The sequence below is a fragment of the Bos mutus genome, chromosome 21 (genome assembly GCF_027580195.1).
Source record: "Bos mutus isolate GX-2022 chromosome 21, NWIPB_WYAK_1.1, whole genome shotgun sequence".
NCBI lineage: Eukaryota > Metazoa > Chordata > Mammalia > Artiodactyla > Bovidae > Bos > Bos mutus.
The window spans coordinates 33,964,153-33,983,276 of record NC_091637.1 but is presented as its reverse complement, the minus strand read 5'-3'; the positions used below and the strand labels follow the sequence as shown (position 1 = coordinate 33,983,276).

Here is a 19,124-nt window from a genome sequence, read left to right as displayed (position 1 = left end):
TTTCTATGAAGTGTTACTCTAACTTAACCTCTTAACAAATGACTTGTTCAAAAATCTTTGTTAAAAGTCCATTTCTCCCCTCATGATTTGAAATGCTACCTTATTAGAAACTACATTTCCATAGATGCTTGTGAACGTTCCTGAGATCTTTCATTCTGTTTCACTAGTCTCTGTCTGTTCATCATTCAGCTCCACACTGTCTTCCAGAAAGTTTTTAAACTCCCACAGGCTGTCTCCCACACTATTCCTTTTTCTTGGTGGCATAATTTCCCTAGTGATTCTTTCATACTGATTTTTCTCAGAAATTTCAGAGATTGTCTAGGACTTGTATAACATCAAGAGAAAAATTGGATTGATTTTTTAAATCACATTATCTTATTTTATATCATACTTATGTATTATCTTTGGGAGAATCAGAACCTTTTTTTGGTGTAGATCCATCCGATCCAAGAACTAAGAACACCTTGATGTTTCTAAGTCTGTGTTTTTCAGAAGTACTTTAACATTTGTTTTGTTTTTCAGAAGTACTTTATCGTCTTGCACAGATACGTTTTTTACAACTCTGGTTAAATTTTTCCTAAGCGTCGTGCCTTCCTCTGTTGCTACTGTAGATTTTCTTTTCAGTGATCTTCAAGCTGGTTATCATTTGTTTAGGCGAAAGGTACACGTTTCCAGTTGTTTGATTTTTTTGATTTTTGGCTGTGATGGGTTCTGTCGCTGCGTATGGGCTCCCTCGACTTGCCCAGAGAGGGCGCTACTCTAGCTGTGGTGCGTGGGCTTCTCACCGAGGTGGCTTCTCGTTGCAGAGCACAGGGTGCACAGCTTCAGCTGCTCAGCAGCATGTGGAATCTTCCTGGACCAGGAAGATTGGCAGGTGGATTCTTATCCACTGGACCACCAGGGTAGTCTCTGTACAGATTTCAATTCTGAACCAATCTCAAGCTTATAGAAAAGCTACAATTGCAATACAAAAACTTTTGTTTTCCAGAACCATTTGCAAGTAAAGTTACCGACATGATACTTCATTGCTTTTCAAATACTTTAGAGTGTAATTCCTAAAACAAGGACATTCTTACAGAACCACATTCAAACCATCAAACCCAGGAAATTAACATCGATGTCATCATCTAATCCTCAGACGCAGAGAAACCTGGCTCATCACCTTTAATGTGCTGACTTATCTGATTAGTCTACAAAGAGATTCATACAACATATCTCTCACCCCTCTTCCACAAGTACAAGACCCTGCTGCCCCCAGCTAGGCTCTGGTGATCCACACCAGCCAGCCCCTTGGTACCAACAGCCATTTCACCATATTTGTCCTGCTCTGACATATCCTACCAGACTGCCCCCAAACCCATGATGGCCTATAAATTCCCCTTGATCAGAAACCAACTTGTAGCCCGTCCCTTGTGTGAACACCCTCTTCACCCCAGTGGGGCATCCACTCTGCACCACACATGTATTCTGGTTACCTGATCCAGGCTGCCCACTGCAGAGTAGGGTGAGAAGTGTGTGCACTCAGGAGAGAGGCCTGGCGTGAGCACATTCTCACTCCACACAGGCTTGGCGTGGACACCCCACCCTGGTGTGCTGTGGCTCTCCTGCCAGAATCCTTATTGGCAGTGGGCTTTGTTTCTTTAACATGTTGTTGCTTTTGTTGGGGGAGTGGGCAGGAGGTGTGAATCAAGATGTTTAGGACCTACAATATTTTCAACTCCATGACTCTCTTCACCTTTTCCATTATGAGGACATGACCAGGGTGATTTGGTTTGCAAATGGTATAGGGACATCAGAATGCCATTTTCTGGATAGTGGTGGGGGAATTCTGCTTTGCCTCCCTGGCATCCTTTCTCACTTCATGTGGGATTCCCTTCCCACAGGCTCTTCTTCCCTGACTGCAACACTCCTAATGGGGGTGATGTCTAGGGCCCTTCTATTTTTAACTGGTAGGAGCTCTTGATTGCCTCAAGGAGTGGAATATGGTAAAACAGATGCCTTATGACATCAAAGTCTAGGTAATGAACACAGCCTGTGCCTGGCTCATTTCTTGGCAGATGCTCATCTGGGGGCAAAGCAAGCCCATATTGTGAGGGAGACTAACAATCCCACAAATGAAGACTGCTTGAGGGACCTTCATGGCAAGAAGCCAACATGCCCAGTGAGCAGCCAGCACCATCCACTCAGCATATGTGAGTGAGCCTTCAAGAGATTCAGCCTCCAGGCTTGAAGCCTCCCTGATACCAAGGGAGCAGAGGGGTGCTATCCACATTGCACCCTGACCAAATGCAGATTCTTGGGTAACAGTAACATTGCTGTTCTTTTTTAAACTACTCAGTTCTCTAGTAACGGCAATAAGCCCTCTTCAGCATCACTCTCACACCATTCTGTCCATCCCACACCATGAATCTCACCATCCTTGTCTGATCATGATAGTTTTGTCTCTTCAACCAGAAGCAAGAAATCTTATCTCCAATGCTTCCCACAGTCTCACACACAAAGGGACCTCAATCTACAATACCCTGGTGTAAATTCTTTTGCACAATGAAAGAAACTACAAGCAAGATGAAAAGACAGCCCTCAGAATGGAAGAAAATAATAGCAAATGAAACAACTGACAGAGGATTAATCTCCAATATACACAAGCAGCTCATGCAGCTCAATATCAGAAAAATAAACAATCCAATTGAAAAGAGGGTAGAAGAACTAAACAGACATTTCCCCAAAGAAGACATACAGATGGCTATTAAATACACGAAAAGATGCTCAGCATTGCCCATTATTAGAGAAATGCAAATCAAAACTACAATAAGGTATCATCTCATCCCAGTCAGAATGGCCATCATCAAAAAGTCTACAAACAATAAATGCTGGAGAGGCTGTGGAGAAGAGAGAACCCTCTTGCACTCTGGGTAGGAATGCAAATTGATACAGTCACTAGGTAGAACAGTATGCAGACTCCTTAAAGAACTGCTGCTGCTGCTGCTGCTAAGTCACTTTAGTCATGTCCGACTCTGTGCGACCCCATGGACTGCAGCCTACCAGGCTTCTCCGTCCCTGGGATTCTCCAGGCAAGAACACTGGAGTGGGTTGCCATTTCCTTCTCCAATGCATGAAAGTGGAAAGTGAAAGTGAAGTCGCTCAGTCGTGTCTGACTCTTAGCGACCCCATGGACTGCAGGCTACCAGGCTTCTCCACCCATGGGATTTTCCGGGCAACGGTACTGGAGTGGGGTGCCATTGCCTTCTCCTAGGAACAAAATTATCATATGATGCAGCACCTGAGTCCTGGGCATATACCCTAAGAAAACCATAATTGAAAAAGGTGTATATACCCCAGTGTTCAGTGCAGCACTACTTGCAATTGATGGGACTTGGAAGCAACCTAGATCAACAGATGAACGGATAAAGAAACTATGGTACATATACACAATGGAATGTTACGCAGCTATAAAAAGGAATGCATTTGAATCCATTCAAATGAGGTGGATGAACCTAGAACCTATTGTATGGAGTGAAATAAGTCAGAAAGAGGAAGACACATATAGTATATTAAGGCATATGTATGAACTCTTTCTATGTAATAGAAAGATGGTACTGATGATCCTATTTGCAGGGCAGCAAAGGAGATACAGACATAAAGAGCAGACTTACGGTCACAGTGATGGAGGGAGAATGTGGGATGACTTGAGGGTGTAGTATTGAAACATATATATTACCTTTTGTAAAGATAAAATAAATAGCCAGTGGGAATTTGCTGCATGATGCAGGTAACCCAAAGCCAGTGCTCTATGACAACCTATGGAGGTGGGATGGAGAGGGAGGTGGGAAGGCGGTTTAAGGGGGAGGGGACATTTATACCTATGGCTGATTCATTATGACATATGGCAGAAACCATCACAATATTGTAAAGCAATTTTCCTCCACTTAAAAATGAAATAAAATTATTAAATAAATAATGACCCTGGTGATCTAAAGAGAACCACAGAAATGAAGACATTCTTGAATCTTTCATCATGAGCGCCAGGATGTTGGGTCTCAAAGATCTGGTACTTGCTGATACGACCTCTCACTACTCCTGCTTGTAGCGATTTTCTTGTTTTCTGCCGAGTAATGGCACTAAACCAAGAGCTTATGGGTGCCTCTGTGGTGACCACTAAGTACGTACTCCACTCAGACCCCAAGACCTGATCAGACAGAGGTGTAAGGCTTTCAGAAAAGTCTCAAGTGGTAAAAACCACACCAGAGCAGACACTTAGGATTAAAAGACCAGACAGAAGCAGCAGCTATTCAGAATCTGATCAGCCTTCCTAGAGAGATGGTCCTGTTCCTGCTCCTGGCGGCCCTTCTTCTGTTCCCCACTGGGGAGGCAGGTGAGTGACAGTCCCATCCTCAGAGGCCCAGACCCACCCCACATGGCACAGACCTGCTCAGATGCTACACTCATGCACGCCCTGGCCCTGGTCCATGTAAGGAAATTTCTGAATTCAGGTCAAATTCCCTCAAAGCCCAACAAATCTGGGCCCATCTCCCCTCTCTAGCCTTTGGCTCCATGAGCACAGCGGGCAGGCTGGAATCTTTCTTTCAGGGAAAATCATCGAGGGCCAAGAGGCCAAGCCTCACTCCCGTCCCTACATGGTGTTTCGTCAATTCAAGACTTCAGGGAAACGTTACAGCTATGGGGGTTTCCTCATGCATGAGGACTTCGTGCTGACAGCGGCTCACTGCCTGGAAAGGTGAGGAGCAGTGCCGGGCCCCCAAACCTCTGTTGAGCCCTCCCAGGGAACCCTCTTCTCAGGGGCTGCTGATCTTGGCTACCAGCAACACAGGAAGTTCTTTGGAGGACAGGTGAGCCTTGGGGAGAGATGGACAGGTCAATGCCAGTGATGCATAGAAAGAAGGAACTGATCAAACCTGAGACAGAAGGAAGCCAAGGTTGTACCTGGAGTCCAGAGTGCAAATGTGAGAAGTTCACGTTTTCCTTAGAGACAGCCAAGCCTGTGCAGGATTGAACACCCTCCGTGGACTCCAGGAACTACCACCCTGCCCAGGCTGCCAGAAGCAGGCAGCACAGAGAAGCCCAGACCCAGGGTCCATTGTCTAGAATTCTCTCCCCAGACCTGCCCTGTTCCCAGCAGTGCTCTGTCCTTCAGGCTCCTGGTCTGTATTTCCTGTGACTCCCCTTCCCTCTCTGCTATGTATGCAGATCAATTAAGGTCACACTGGGGGCCCACAACATCAAGAAGAAGGAGAGGACCCAGCAGGTCATCCGCTAAGAAGAACCATCCCTACCCAGACTATAATAGTGAGACGTATGCCAACGACCTCATGTTACTGCAGGTGGGACACGCGGCTGCACTGGTTCTGGGACACTTTCCTCCCAGGGTTCTGCATCCCCCATGACTCATCCCTGACCTTCCTTCTATACGTCCCCTTCTGTGGTCCCAGGGCTGGTGGAAGGCAACTCCACAAATGTCCTGCAGTTTCTGTGGGCCATCAGTAGGTGAGAATGCCTTTCCTCTGCCTTCAGCTGAAGAGAAGGGCCAAAGTGACCGCTGCTGTGAGCACCATCAGCCTGCCCAGCAGCTCAGATATGGTGAACCCAGGGATGCTGTGCAGTGTGGCTGGCTGGGGACTCCTCCGTGTGAGTGGCTCCACCGCAAAAAACTGCAGGAGGTAGAGCTTGAAGTCCAAAGGGATGAGAAATGCAAATCTCGCTATGAAGTTTACAACACCGACACCCAGATATGTGTGGGAAACCCAAGGATGAGGAAGAAGGCTATGAATGTGAGTAACACACCTTTATGCATGCAAAGCCCTGGGCACAGCCAAGCTGTGGGGATGGGGAGCAGTGGGAATGAGCCTCGTCCCCAGCCTGTCCTCCTATCTGGTCTCTGTCCCGTGTTCCTGGGGGGTAAACACTGCCCCACAGTCACATATGGGTGGAGGCTTCCTGCAGGAGGAGGGGGATTGTCAGGGCCAGATTGAAACATCAGGACCAACAAAGCCCTGATATCAGCCAGGGCCCCTAACAGGGACCACACCCCAGGGTCGCAGGGAGACCAGACCTGAAGAAGGTGAGCTCAGCCCTTGCTCTCTCTGCCCCCAGGGTGACTCTGGGGGCCCCCTCGTATGTAATGGTGTGGCCCCGGGCATTGTGTCCTATGGAGAAGATACACCTCCAGATGTCTACACCAGAATCTCAAGGTTTCAGCAATGGATCAAAGAAACAATGAAAATGTACAGACTGCAGGGACCAAACTGAGGTCCCCCAGGATTGATCTGTCCATCTTCCCTGGAGTAGAGGTGTTGGGTGGAGGAGGGCTGCCTGGAACTTAATAAAGTTTTATCTTTTGAGCAGAAATCACTGATTCCTCCTTTATTCACATACTCATTAGGCACCTACTCTGCCAGGGAAACATCTGTTCACATTTCTGATCTGTCACCAGCTTCCCCCTCTGGCACATACACCACCCCTCTCACCCCCACCTTCCATCTCTGGAATAAAACTTCTACTGTACCAATAGCCAGCTCCCTCCAGCCACATGTCCCCAGTGCCAGCTCCCCCTGCAGGCTGCCCGTGAGCTCCATCAGAGAAGGGAGACCCCTCCTCAGGAGTATAGGTCTCTCGATTCCCACCCTTGTGTGTCATCCATACGCCCTCCTCCTCGTCCACACCTACTCCCCTCCCCCACATCCCAGTGCCCAGGGGGCAACAGAAGAGAATCCAGATTTGGAAAGGGGATCCCCAGAGAAACTCTGGGGTTGAGGGGGCACTTGTCCACCCTAACAGAAATGGGGAGGTTTACAAAGGTGTGGTTCACCCCATGAGTGTTCCCTCCCTGCATCAGAGCAGGCAGAGGTCAGAAGCCTGAGAAAGTTTCAGGAGGCCTTCAGTATTCCCTGGTGGCTCAGACGGCAAAGCGTCTGTGTGCAGTACAGGAGACCCGGGTTCAATCCCTGGGTCGGGAAGATCCCCTGGAGAAGGAAATGGCAACCCACTCCAGTATTCTTGCCTGGAAAATCCCATGGACAGCGGAGCCTGGTAGGCTACTGTCCATGGGGTCGCAAAGAGTCAGAAACGACTGAGCGACTTCACTTCACTTCAGTATTCCCAAGCTCAGCTCAAGTGCCTGTCACAGCCCTGTCTTGGAGTCCTGGGCCCAGGGCCCTGTGCAGCCTCTGGTGTCCTGAGGGCACATCCTCCTTCAGCCCCAAGTGACCTTGAGGGAGCTTTTCCACCTTGGGCTGAGGTAGCTGCTCCCACCTTCATTGCTCGCGTGTGTGTGTGTGTGTGTGTGTAAAATATATTTATCTCCAAAGGAAAGTCACTGTAAAGCAATATTTGGTTTCATGGTATCCTAAAGTTTCAAAGGTGTCTATACCGATAGACTATTGGATATATTTTTTTTTTCTATTTTTCATCAATCTTGAGGTTTTACTACAGGTACATATTGAGAAAACCAACATCACTTTTAAAACATACACCTTAGAGAGCACTGCGGGGAAGTGGTTTGCTGAACATGAGAATGGAGAGTGAGCTTCAACCATCACAAAATGTGTTTTGGGTAGAAAGTAACACATATTCATCAAAACAATATTCCTCATAAATGGAACATATTCATCACAGAAAGACAACTAAAACAGAACATATATATATATCAGAAAATAAAAATTACTAAGAATTTCACAATCTCAGATCATCGTCACTAACGCTTAAGCATATTTCCTTCCACTATTTTTCTATTTATTCATAAGATGCGCTTGCTTCAACTCCCTTGGGATTGGGTTGTTTAGAGCTCCTCATGCCCTCCTTTCCATTCCTCTTTCTTCTGTCCTCATACTGGTGAGAGTGTGGGGGTCATCTGCACATGTTTAGGATGGCCTGGCCCAGAGACAGCAGATAGATGGCTCTCTGGGCTCTGGACAGGGAATACTTAGTGGGCAGTAAGTATTAGATGATGGGCATCTGTTTCCCCTTCACCACTCACCAGTCACCAGTATTTCTGGAGAGGAAGCCCCTCCTGACTCACAAACACCCTGATTCAGGTGGGACAGCCCCCAGGTGAGCTTGAGGGGCGCTGGATACCTCAGCAAAACCCAATCATGTCCCTCATTGCTGAAGGACCCAGTGATGTTTTTTTTCTGGTTCAGTGAATATCAAGTCCAGGACTTTCATTCAAAATTTTCAGATAATAAAGGCTCTCTTTTTTCAGAATACTTATATTTAAACAAGAGATTCTAAATCCTGCAAAAATGTGAGGCTGGAACCCTGGCAAGATAGGAAATGCGGTTGCTGTTTGGGCCACTTGCGTGAGTCCAGGCCTCTCTGCTCCTAGAGCAAGTGCAGTCTCTGCCTCACCCTCGGCCCCAAGTAGAGCCCCACACTGTAGTCCTCACGCACGTGTCCTCTGCCCATTGATTCCAGGTCTCCTCCAGCCCCTGAGCTTCCCAAGTACAGGAGCCAAGTCGCTGAATCCCTGACCCTCACCTCTTGGGTAATTCTTCATGCTTTCCCCAGAATCAACGAAGACCCAAGAAGGGAGAAATGCAGACCCTCCTGAATCAGTCACTGAGGGCCTCTGAGGACCCAACTCCTCCCCTGGCTGCAACACGGCCTCCACTTTCTCGCTGTTCCTCTTGCTCTGTGACTCAGCGGTGGGGGTGCAAGGGTGGTGACTGTGTCGTTCTCACCTACCCCACAGCAGAGAACATGGGCACACGTGACATGCTCACACTCGGCTGGGGGGAGCACAGCTCTGGGGGGTCTGTGGGGGCACCGAGCCTCCCCTGCTTCCTTCCCCTGTGCTTTGTGTCTGGAAGGAAGAAACCCCAGCAGCTCTGACCTGGGAAAATCTTCTGGAAGATGCAGCTACTCCTGCTCCTGATGGCCTTTCTTCTGCCTCCTGGGCTGGGATATGTGAGTGACAGTCCCCATTCCTGACAGGGTAGCACATCTCACTAAACCTCTCCAAGTCCTGGTCCTTCTGCTCAGCTCCAATTTCTGAACCAGCTCCCATCCCAACTGAGACTACAAGTTCGATGCTGCACAGACATTCAGCAAGGATGGGTGGTAGGAAGCAAGCTTTCACTAAAAGCTTTTTAGCTCTTAGCCTCTCTCACCACGGGTAAAGTGGGTTGTACATTTGCTGGAGGATGTGAAGCTACAAAGCACAAGTAGGAAAATTCCTCACTCCAGCCAGGAAAGGACAACTCAGACAAACCATCTACAGCGCGGGAGTTCTCAGTGGACCCAGCTTAAGAACCAGAGAAACTTGTCAGTTTCCCCGCCCTTCACTCCTGCCCAGGAGAGGAGCCCAGGGTGTCACTGGTCAGAAATGGCTACATGGCAGCACCCAAAGCTCTCTGGGTGTCGTTACTCTTCCCCAGGCCCTAAGCAATTCATTTTCTGCCCCAGTGTCTTTGTCAGTGTCCTCCCCCATCCCTATGGTCTTAAATCCCACCAGTACTATCCCCACCAAACATCAGCCAAAAGCTAATTGGAGGCCATTCAGGCGTCCAGTCAACAGATGTTTACTGAGATCCTCAGATGCGTTATGCCCTAGGACATGAGGATTTTAGAAAACCCAACTCCATAAATTCATAGGTGGATTATCAGAAAATGGCACCAATCAGGATGTTAGCAGAGGCTCAGAGGGGTCCAGGAGACTCCATGAGAATGAGGGCTCATCAGGGAGTCCCATCCATGATCTTCTGGGCTCCACTCTCTAGAAGGCACTTTCGGGCCCCTCCATATGTGTGTGTAACTCAGGATGTGGAAAACAGTACTGAGATTTGGGGTTCAGAAAAGGTTATCCCACCGCAGTGAGAACCTGGGGGACTCTCCCTTAGTGTCTTTTGGGCACTGTGGACCCACCTTGACTGCCACCTTCCCGAACCTCCCTTCTAACCATAGCCTCTCCCATCTCCCCATCTTTCAGCCTTTTCTTTCAGAGGAGATCACTGGGGGTCATGAGGCCAAGCCCCTACATGGCTTTGGTTCAGTTTCTGGGTGAAAAGAGTTGGAAGAGGTGTGGCAGTGTTCTCATACAAAAGGACTTTTTTCTGACAGCTGCTCACTGCAGAGGAAGATGAGGGGCAGTAGCCAGCCTACCCTACCTGAGGCCTGGACAGGGATCCGTCCTCTCCCCAAGAGCTGAGCCCAGGGGTACCCCTACTTCACCGCAGGGTCCTGGAAATCAGGACCACAAGAGCTCATCAGACAAGCCATCTTATGAGCAGGACTAGCATGATGAAAAGCTGAGAAACAGGACAAGAAAGGTTTTGAGGTCAGTGGGTCGGAGGTGAGAACAAGAGACAGGTTGAGAAGAGCTGACCCACAATGGCCAAATAAAGCATCAGAGAAGGATGAGAGTGTGCAGTGAGAGCCAAAACCCAAATTCAGAGTCGCTTCACAATATTGCTGAGAAAGCTCCCAGAGCCCTGCCCTCATGTCCCTGAGAAGCACAGGGCCCAGAGTCACTCAGCCCCAGGACCTTCTGTCACCTCAATTCCCCCTCAGCTGCTGCCCTGCCCTGGTCTCAGCTGCCTATCACAGATTCTGGGCTGTATCTCTAGTGACCCCATGATCCCCACACCTCTGCTCTGGTCTCTGAGCAGCTCAATCTTCATCACCCTGGGGGCCCACAACATGAAACAGCAGGAGAGGACCCAGCAGGTCATCCGGGTGAGGAGGGTCATCGCCACCCAGACTATAATCCTAAGAACTTCTCCAACGACATCATGTTACTGCAGGCAAGGAAAACTCCCCACTGGCCCTGCCCTCCTGGGATCAGATTGCCCTCCCAGGATCTCCTGCCCTTTCATCCCTCCCATCCTGGCTGCCTGACCAGTCCCTGTGGCTCAGGAGAGAGGGCAGACACATCAACGTCACTGCCCTGTCCAGGCGTGGGGACCACTGGCTGAGCCAGACTCTTGCCTCTTCCCATAGCTGGAGAGAAAGGCCAAGCAGACTGCAGCTGTGAGGCAGCTCCGCCTGCCCAGGGCCATGGCCTGCATGAAGCCAGGACAGACCTGCAGTGTGGCCAGCTGTGGGGAAGGACTCCATGGGCACCTACCCTAACTCACTGCAGGAGGTAAAGCTGACCATGCAGGAGATTCAAATGTGTTAGTCCCACTTACACTACTATTACACCAATGCCATCCAGCTATGTATAGGGGACCCAAAGACAAAGAAAGCTTCTTTTAAGGTGAGAATGACATCTACTTTGCTTGGATCTGGGGAGAAGTGTGTTTGCAGAAGATCTGGGACCTGGGGACCGCCTCACCCTCTAGACACCAAGACACATCCTGGGGCTAGTGTGTGAGTATGCTAGTGTGTGACATGAGTGCAATTGTGGGGCAGTTTCAACATTTTTTGGCATTGCCTTTCTTTGGGATTGTAATGAAAACTAATCCTTACCAGTCCTGTGGGCACTGGTGAGTTGTCCAAATTTACTGACATATTGAGTGAGCACGTTCACAGCATCATCTTTTAGGATTTGAAATAGCTCAACTGGAATTCTATCACCTCCACTAGCTTTGTTCATAGTGATGTTTCCCACTTAGGAATGGAAACAACTTAGCAATGGAAACAGTGACAGACTTTCTTTTTGGGGGCTCCAAAATCACTGCAGATGGTGATTGTAGCCATGAAATTAAAAGACACTTGCTCCTTGGAAGAAAAGTTATGACCAACCTAGATAGCATATTAAAAAAGCAGAGACATTACTTTGCCAACAAATGTCTCTCTAGTCAAAGCTTTGGTTTTTCTAGTAGTCATGTATGGATGTGAGAGTTGGACTATAAAGACAGCTGAGCACCGAAGAATTGATGCTTTTGAACTGTGGTGTTGGAGAAGACTCAGGAGAGTCTTTGGAATGAAAGGAGATCCAACCAGTTCATCCAAAAGGAAATCAGTCCTGAATATTCATTGGATGGACGATGTTGAAGCTGAAACTCCAATACTTTGGCCACCTGATGCGAAGAACTGACTCATTGGAAAAGACCTTGATGCTGGGAAAGATTGAAGGCAGGAGGGGAAGGCGTCAACAGAGGAAGAGATGGTTGCATGGCATCACCGACTCAATGGACATAAGTTTGAGTAAACTCCAGGAGTTGGTGATGGACAGGAAGGCCTGGTGTGCTACAGTCCATAGGGTGGCAAAGAGTTGGACACGACTGAGCAACTGAACTGAATTGAACTGAAGGCACACTTGTCTTTGTACTCCAGGATGTCTGTCTCTAGGTGAGTGATCACACCATCATGGTTATCTGGGTCATTAAGGTCTTTTTTGTAATGTTCTTCTGTGTATTCTTGCCACTTCTACTTAATATCTTCTGCTTCTGTTAGGCCTTTTCTGTTCTTTATTGTTCCCATCTTTGCATGAAGGGTTCCCATTGGTATCTCTAATTTTCTGGAAGAGATCTGTAGTCTTCCCATTCTATTGTTTTCCTCTATTTCTTTGCATTGATCACTTCAGAAGGCTTTATCTCTCCTTGCTATTCTTTGGAACTGTGCACTCAGATGGATGTATCTTACCTTTTCTCCTTTGCCTTTTGCTTCTCTTCTTTCCTCAGCTATTTGTAAGGCCTCCTCAGACAACCATTTTGCCTTTTTGCATTTCTTCTTCTTGGGGTTGGTTTTGATCACCACCTCCTGTACAATGTTATGAACCTCCATCCATAGTTCTTTAGGCATTCTATCTATCATGTCTAATCCCTTGAATCTACTTGTCACTTCCACTGTAAAATCTTAAGAGATTTGATTTAGATCATACCTGAATGACCTGTTTTCCCTACTTTCTTCAACTGAAGTCTGAATTTTGCAATAAGCAGTTCATGATTTGAGCCACAGTTAGCTCCTGGTCTTGTTTTTGCTGACTGTATAGAGCTTCTCCATCTTCGGCTACAAAGAACATAATCAATCTGATTTCAGTATTGACCATCTGGTGATGTCCATGTTTAGAGTCGTCTCTTATGTTGTTGGAAGAGGATGCTTGCTAGGACCACTGCGTTCTCTTGACAAAGCTCTGTTAGCCTTTGACCTGTTTCATTTTGTACTCCAAGGTCAAACTTACTTGTTACCACAAGTATCTCTGGACTTCCGACTTTTGCATTCCTGTCCCCATGATAAAAAGGACATCTTTTTTTGGTGTTAGTTCTAGAAGGTCTTGTAGGTCTTCATAGAACCATTCAGCTTCTTTGGCAGTAGTGGCTGGGGCATAGACTTGGATTTCTATGATATTTAATGGTCTGCCTTGGAAACAAACAGAGATCATTCTGTCATTTTTGAGATTGAACTGAAGTACTGCATTTTGGACTCTCTTGTTGACTATGAGGACTACTCCATTTCTTCTAAGGCATTCATGCCCACAGGAGTAGATTTCATGGTCATCTGAATTAAACTTGCCTGTTTGGTCCATTTTAGTTCACTGATTCCTAAACTGTCAGTGTTCACCCTTGCCATCTCCTGTTTGACCACTTCCAATTTACCTTGATTCATGGGCCTAACATTCCAGGTTTCTATGCAATATTGTCCTTTATAGCATCAGATCTTACTTCCATCACAAGTCACATCCATACTGGGCATTGTTTTCACTTTGACTCAAACTCTTCATTCTTTCTGGAGCTATTTCTCTACTCTTCTCCAGTAGCATATTAGTTACCAACTGATATGGGGAGTTCATCTTTCAGTATCATATCTTTTTGCCTTTTCATATTGTTCATGGGGTTCTCACGGCAAGAATACTGAAGTGGTTTGCCATTCCCTTCTCCAGTAGACTGTGTTTTGTCAGAAGTCTCCACCATCTGTCTTGGGTGGCCCTACATGGCATAGCTCATAGTTTCACTGGGTTAAACAAGTCTGTGATCCAGTGATCAGTTTGGTTAGTTTGAAAGAGAACCTTTCATCCTGTCCCTTTAGTCATACCTGGTCTCTGGGCCAAGATTCCCTGCTGGTCAGCTGGGGCCTTTTGAGTTAGAAAGGGCTCCTGTCCTTAGTAGGACTGAAAAGCACATTTTTCATTTATCAATACAAATGCTGGTAGATCACCTACTAAGTGCTGGACACTATGATTGTACAGTGGTACAGTCCACACAATACAGGTTCTACAGTCTGAGCCCATTCAAGATAAAAACTCTCAACAAACTTGGTACAGAGGAAATATATCTCAGCAAAATACAGGCTGTTTATGACAGATCCACATTGGGCTTCCCTTGTGGCTCAGACATTAAAAGCCTGCCTGCAATGCAGGAGACCAGATTCAATCCCTGGGTGAGGAAGATCCTCTGGAGAAGGGAATGGCTACCACTCCAGTAGTCTTGCCTGGAGAATTCCATGAACAAAGGAGCCCAGTGGGCTCCAGTCCATGGGGTCCCAAAGAGTTGGACATGACTGAATGACTAACACTTTCACTTTCCATGACAGACCCACCACTTACATCACATTCATCAGTGAAAAGCTGAAAGCTTTTCCCCTAAGATTAGGAACAAAACAGAAATCCTAAAAAGGCTTCTAGCTATTCTTCAGTTCAGTTCAGTTCAGTTCAGTCGCTCAGTCATGTCCGACTCTTTCCGACCCCATGAATTGTAGCATGCCAGGTCTCCCAGTCTATTACCAACTGCCAGAGTTCACTCAGATCACGTCCATCGAGGCAGTGATGCCATCCAGCCATCTCATCCTCTGTCGTCCCCTTCTCCTCTTCCCCCCAATCCCTCCCAGCATCAAGGTCTTTACCAATGAGTCAACTCTTCGGCATGAGGTGGCCAAAGTACTGGAGTTTCAGCTTCAGCATCATTCCCTTCAAAGAAATCCCAGGGCTGATCTCCTTCAGAATGGACTGGTTGGATCTCCCTGCAGTGCAAGGGACTCTCAAGAGTCTTCTCCAACACCACAGTTCAAAAGCATCAATTCTTCGGCGCTCAGCCTTCTTCACAGTCCAACTCTCACATCCATACATGACTACTGGAAAAACCATAGCCTTGACTAGATGGACCTTTGTTGGCAAAGTCATGTCTCTGCTTTTCAATATGCTATATAGGTTTGTCATAAATTTTCTTCTAAAACTAAGCGTCTTAAATTTCATGGCTGCAGTCACCATCTGCAGTGACTTTAGAGCCCAAAAAAATAAAGCCTGACACTGTTTCCACTGTTTCCCCATCTATTTCCCATGAAGTGATGGGACCGGATGCCATAATCTTTGTTTTCTGAATGTTGAGCTTTAAGCCAACTTTTTCACTCTCCACTATTCCTAAACCCTAAACTCAGCAAACTTCCTTTGCCATAAACATTTCCTTCACAAACAGGTCTCAGATAACAATCCTTCCCATGGCCTCAAGCTGTGGCCTATGTGCTCATCCTGTAACATTCTTTGTAAAGATCCTTGAACAAATGTCAATGGTTACTTCATAGATTATTTTCTGGGCACAACTGCAGAAGGCTCTGTGCTTTCTCGTGCTTCTATCAAGAATACTAAGCGGGGAGGAGCCAAGATGGTGGAGGAGTAGGACGGGGAGAACACTTTCTCCCCCACAAATTCATCAAAAGAGCATTTAAACGTCGAGTAAATTCCACAAAACAACTTCTGAATGCCGGCAGAGGACATCAGGCACCCAGAAAAGCAACCCAACTCTTCGAAAGGAGGTAGGAAAAAAATATTAAAAACAAACAAAAAAAAAGAGACAAAAGAGGGAGGGACGGAGTTCCGTCCCGGGAAGGGAATCTTAAAAAGAGAGAAGTTTCCAAACATCAGGAAACCTTCTCACTGCCAAATCTGTGCCGAGCTTTGGAAGCACAGAGGGCAACATAACAGGGAGAAAAAAAAATAGACAATTTAAAACTCGAGATTGCGAGCCCTACGTAACTCCCCAGCAGAGAAGCAGCGCAGACGCCTGCATCCGCCATTAGCAAACCGGGCTGGGCGGGAGGCGCGGCGTGGGCTGCATCGCTGAGAGTAAGAATCTGGCCTGAATACCCTGAGCGCTATCTGAGCGAAATAATTTGGGCTAGCAAACCAGACTGTGGGATACCTACCACGCAAAAAGCCAGCCCTAACCTAAGACCGCCAGGCCCGCGCACGGAACAAAGGACTGAACAGAGCTAGCCGGCTGCAGACCTTCCCCCTCCGGTGACAGGCAGCCAGAGCTGGAAGGGGGCAATCGCAGCCCCAGAGAGACATTATCTATAAAATTGTAAGCAGGCTTCTTTGCTAACTAAAACTTCTTGGGGGTCTGGACGGTCAACATCTGCCTGAGAAGGTGCGCCGGTTTTACATCCAGATAACCGAGTGGCGGGGAGGCGATAAGTCGCAGCATTGGGGCTCGCCTGGGAAGAGCAAATTGGCGCTGGGACCTGGGAAGAGCACAAAACGCAGGCCCAACTGAGTCTGCGCCTCTGAGGACTACCCGAGTGCCTGAACCTGAGCGGCTTGGACCTGGGAGGTGCATGCAGCCCAGGGCCAGCCTCGGATTGTTCCCGGCAGAACAACCTAGAGTCCGAGCAGTGTGGACAGGGAGGCTACACGCGCCGTGAGCGGGGGCAGACCCAGGGTGGCTGAGGCACTGCGAGCCCACGCCAGTGTTATTTGTTTGCAGCATCCCTCCCTCCATCCCCACAGCGCGACTGAACAAGTAAGCCTAAAAAAAAAAAAAAAAAAAAAAGTGTCCTCCACACGTGCCCTTTGAGTCAGGGCGAAACCAGATACTGAAGAGACTAGCAAACAGAAGAAGATATAACAGAGGGAAACGCCTTGGAAGCTACAGGCAATAGATCAAAACCCTGTGGTTACTACGGACTACATAGGAAGGGGCCTATAGATCTTGAGAAATATAAATCTGACCAAGGAACTAGCCAAAATGAACTGAACCCACAACACACAAAAAAAAAAAAAAAAAAGTCCTAGATATATTTTTATTATTTTTACGATCATTCTTTCTTTTTTTTTTTTTAACTAAAAAAAAAAAAAAATTTTTAAGTCCTCTATTGTTCCTTTAATTTTCACTTTTATAACCTTATTACTTTGCAAAAAAAAAAAAAAAAAAAGACCCTATTTTTTTCTTCTTCAGCAAACTTCATATATATATATTTTATAATTTTTTGACCTTGTTTTTTTTTTTGTTTGTTTTTGTTTTTGTTTTTTCTTCTTTTCTTTAACATTGTATTTTTGAAATTCCAAACTCTACTCTAGATTTTTAATTTTCGCTTTTTGGTATATGTTATCAATTTTGTACCTATAGTTTTTTTTTTATATAATTTCTGTGACTTTTTTTTTTTTTCTCTTTTTTTTTTTTCTTCTCTGTTTCTTTCTCTTCTTCTTTTATATAACATTGTATATCTGAAATTCCAAACTTTACTCTAGATTTTTAATTTATGCTTTTTGGTATTTGATATCAATTTTGTACCTGTATTTTCTTTATAATTTTGTGACATTGTTATTATTTGTTTGTTTGTTTTCTCTCTTTATTTTTTTCTTCTTCTTTTTTTTTTTTTAACATTGTATTTTTGAAATTCCAAACTCTACTCTAGATTTTTAATTTTTGCTTTCTGGTATTAGTTATCAATTTTGTACCTGTACTTTCTTTATAATTTTCGCGACCTTGTTTGTTTTTGTTTGTTCGTTTTTTCTCTCTTTCTTTTCCTTCTTCTTTTCTTTAACATCGTATCTTTGAAATTCCAAACTCTACTCTAGATTTTTAATTTTCACTTTCTGGTATTAGTTATCAATTTTGTACCTGTACTTTCTTTATAATTTTCGCGACCTTGTTTGTTTTTGTTTGTTCGTTCTTTCTCTCTTTCTTTTCCTTCTTCTTTTCTTTAACATCGTATTTTTGAAATTCCAAACTCTACTCTAGATTTTTGATTTTTGCTTTTATGTATTTGTTACCAATTTTGTACCTTTAAGGACCCAATCTTCAGGACCCATTTTTCACTAGGAGTGAGATTACTGGCTTGACTGCTCTCTCTCCCTTGGACCCTCCTTTTTCCACCAGGTCGCCTGTGTCTCCTCCCTAACCCCTCTCTACTCTACCCAACTCTGTGAATTTCTGTGTGTTCCAGATGGTGGAGAACACTTAGGAACTGATTACTGGCTGGATCTGTCTCCCTCCTTTTCATTCCCCCTTTTATCCTTCTGGCCACCTCTGTTACCTTCCTCCTTCTTCTCTTCTCTGTATAACCCCGTGAACATCTCTGAGTGGTCCAGTTGTGGAGTGCACATAAGGAAGTGACTACTGGCTAGCCCACTCTCTCCACTATTGATTCACCTCATCTCATTTGGGTCACCTCTAACTCCCTCCTCCCTCTTCTCTTCTCCATGTAACCCTGTGAACCTCTCTGAGCGACCCTCACTGTAGAGAAACTTATCATCTTTAATGTAGATGTTTTATCAGTGGTGCTGTATAGAAGGAGAAGTTTTGAAACTACTGTAAAAATAAGACCGATAATCGGAAGCAGGAGACTTAAGTCCAAACCCTGACTCCAGGGAACTCCTGATTCCAAGGAACATTCATTGACAGGAGCTCACCAAATGCCTCCATACCGACACTGAAACCAAGCACCACACAAGGGCCAATAAGTTCAGGGCAAGACATACCAAGCAAATTCTCCAGCAACAAAGGAACACAGCCCTGAGCTTCAAGATACAGGCTGCCCAAAGTCACCCCAAAACTATAGACATCTCATAACTCATTACTGGACATTTCATTGCACTCCAGAGAGAAGAAATACAGCTCCACCCACCAGAACACCGACACAAGCTTCCCTAACCAGGAAACCTTGACAAGCCACCTGTACAAACCCACACACAGTGAGGAAACGCCATAATAAAGAGAACTCCACAAACTGCCAGAATACAGAAAGGACACCTCAAACTCAGCAATTTAAACAAGATGAAGAGACAGAGGAATACTCAGCAGATAAAGGAACAGGATAAATGCCCACCAAACCAAACAAAAGAGGAAGAGATAGGGAATTTACCTGATAAAGAATTCCGAATAATGATAGTGAAATTGATCCAAAATCTTGAAACTAAAATGGAATCACAGATAAATAGCCTGGAGACAAGGATTGAGAAGATGCAAGAAAGGTTTAACAAGGACCTAGAAGAAATAAAAAGAGTCAATATATAA

General features: G+C 46.0%; 2 pseudogenes; both read left to right on the top strand.

Annotated features, from left to right (window-relative positions):
• The first annotated feature begins 4,317 nt into the window (after nucleotides 1-4,317).
• LOC102287464 (mast cell protease 3-like) lies at nucleotides 4,318-6,264 on the top strand (annotated as a pseudogene).
• Nucleotides 6,265-8,865: 2,601 nt separating this feature from the next.
• Nucleotides 8,866-11,131, top strand: LOC102287177 (granzyme H-like; annotated as a pseudogene).
• Nucleotides 11,132-19,124: the final 7,993 nt, after the last annotated feature.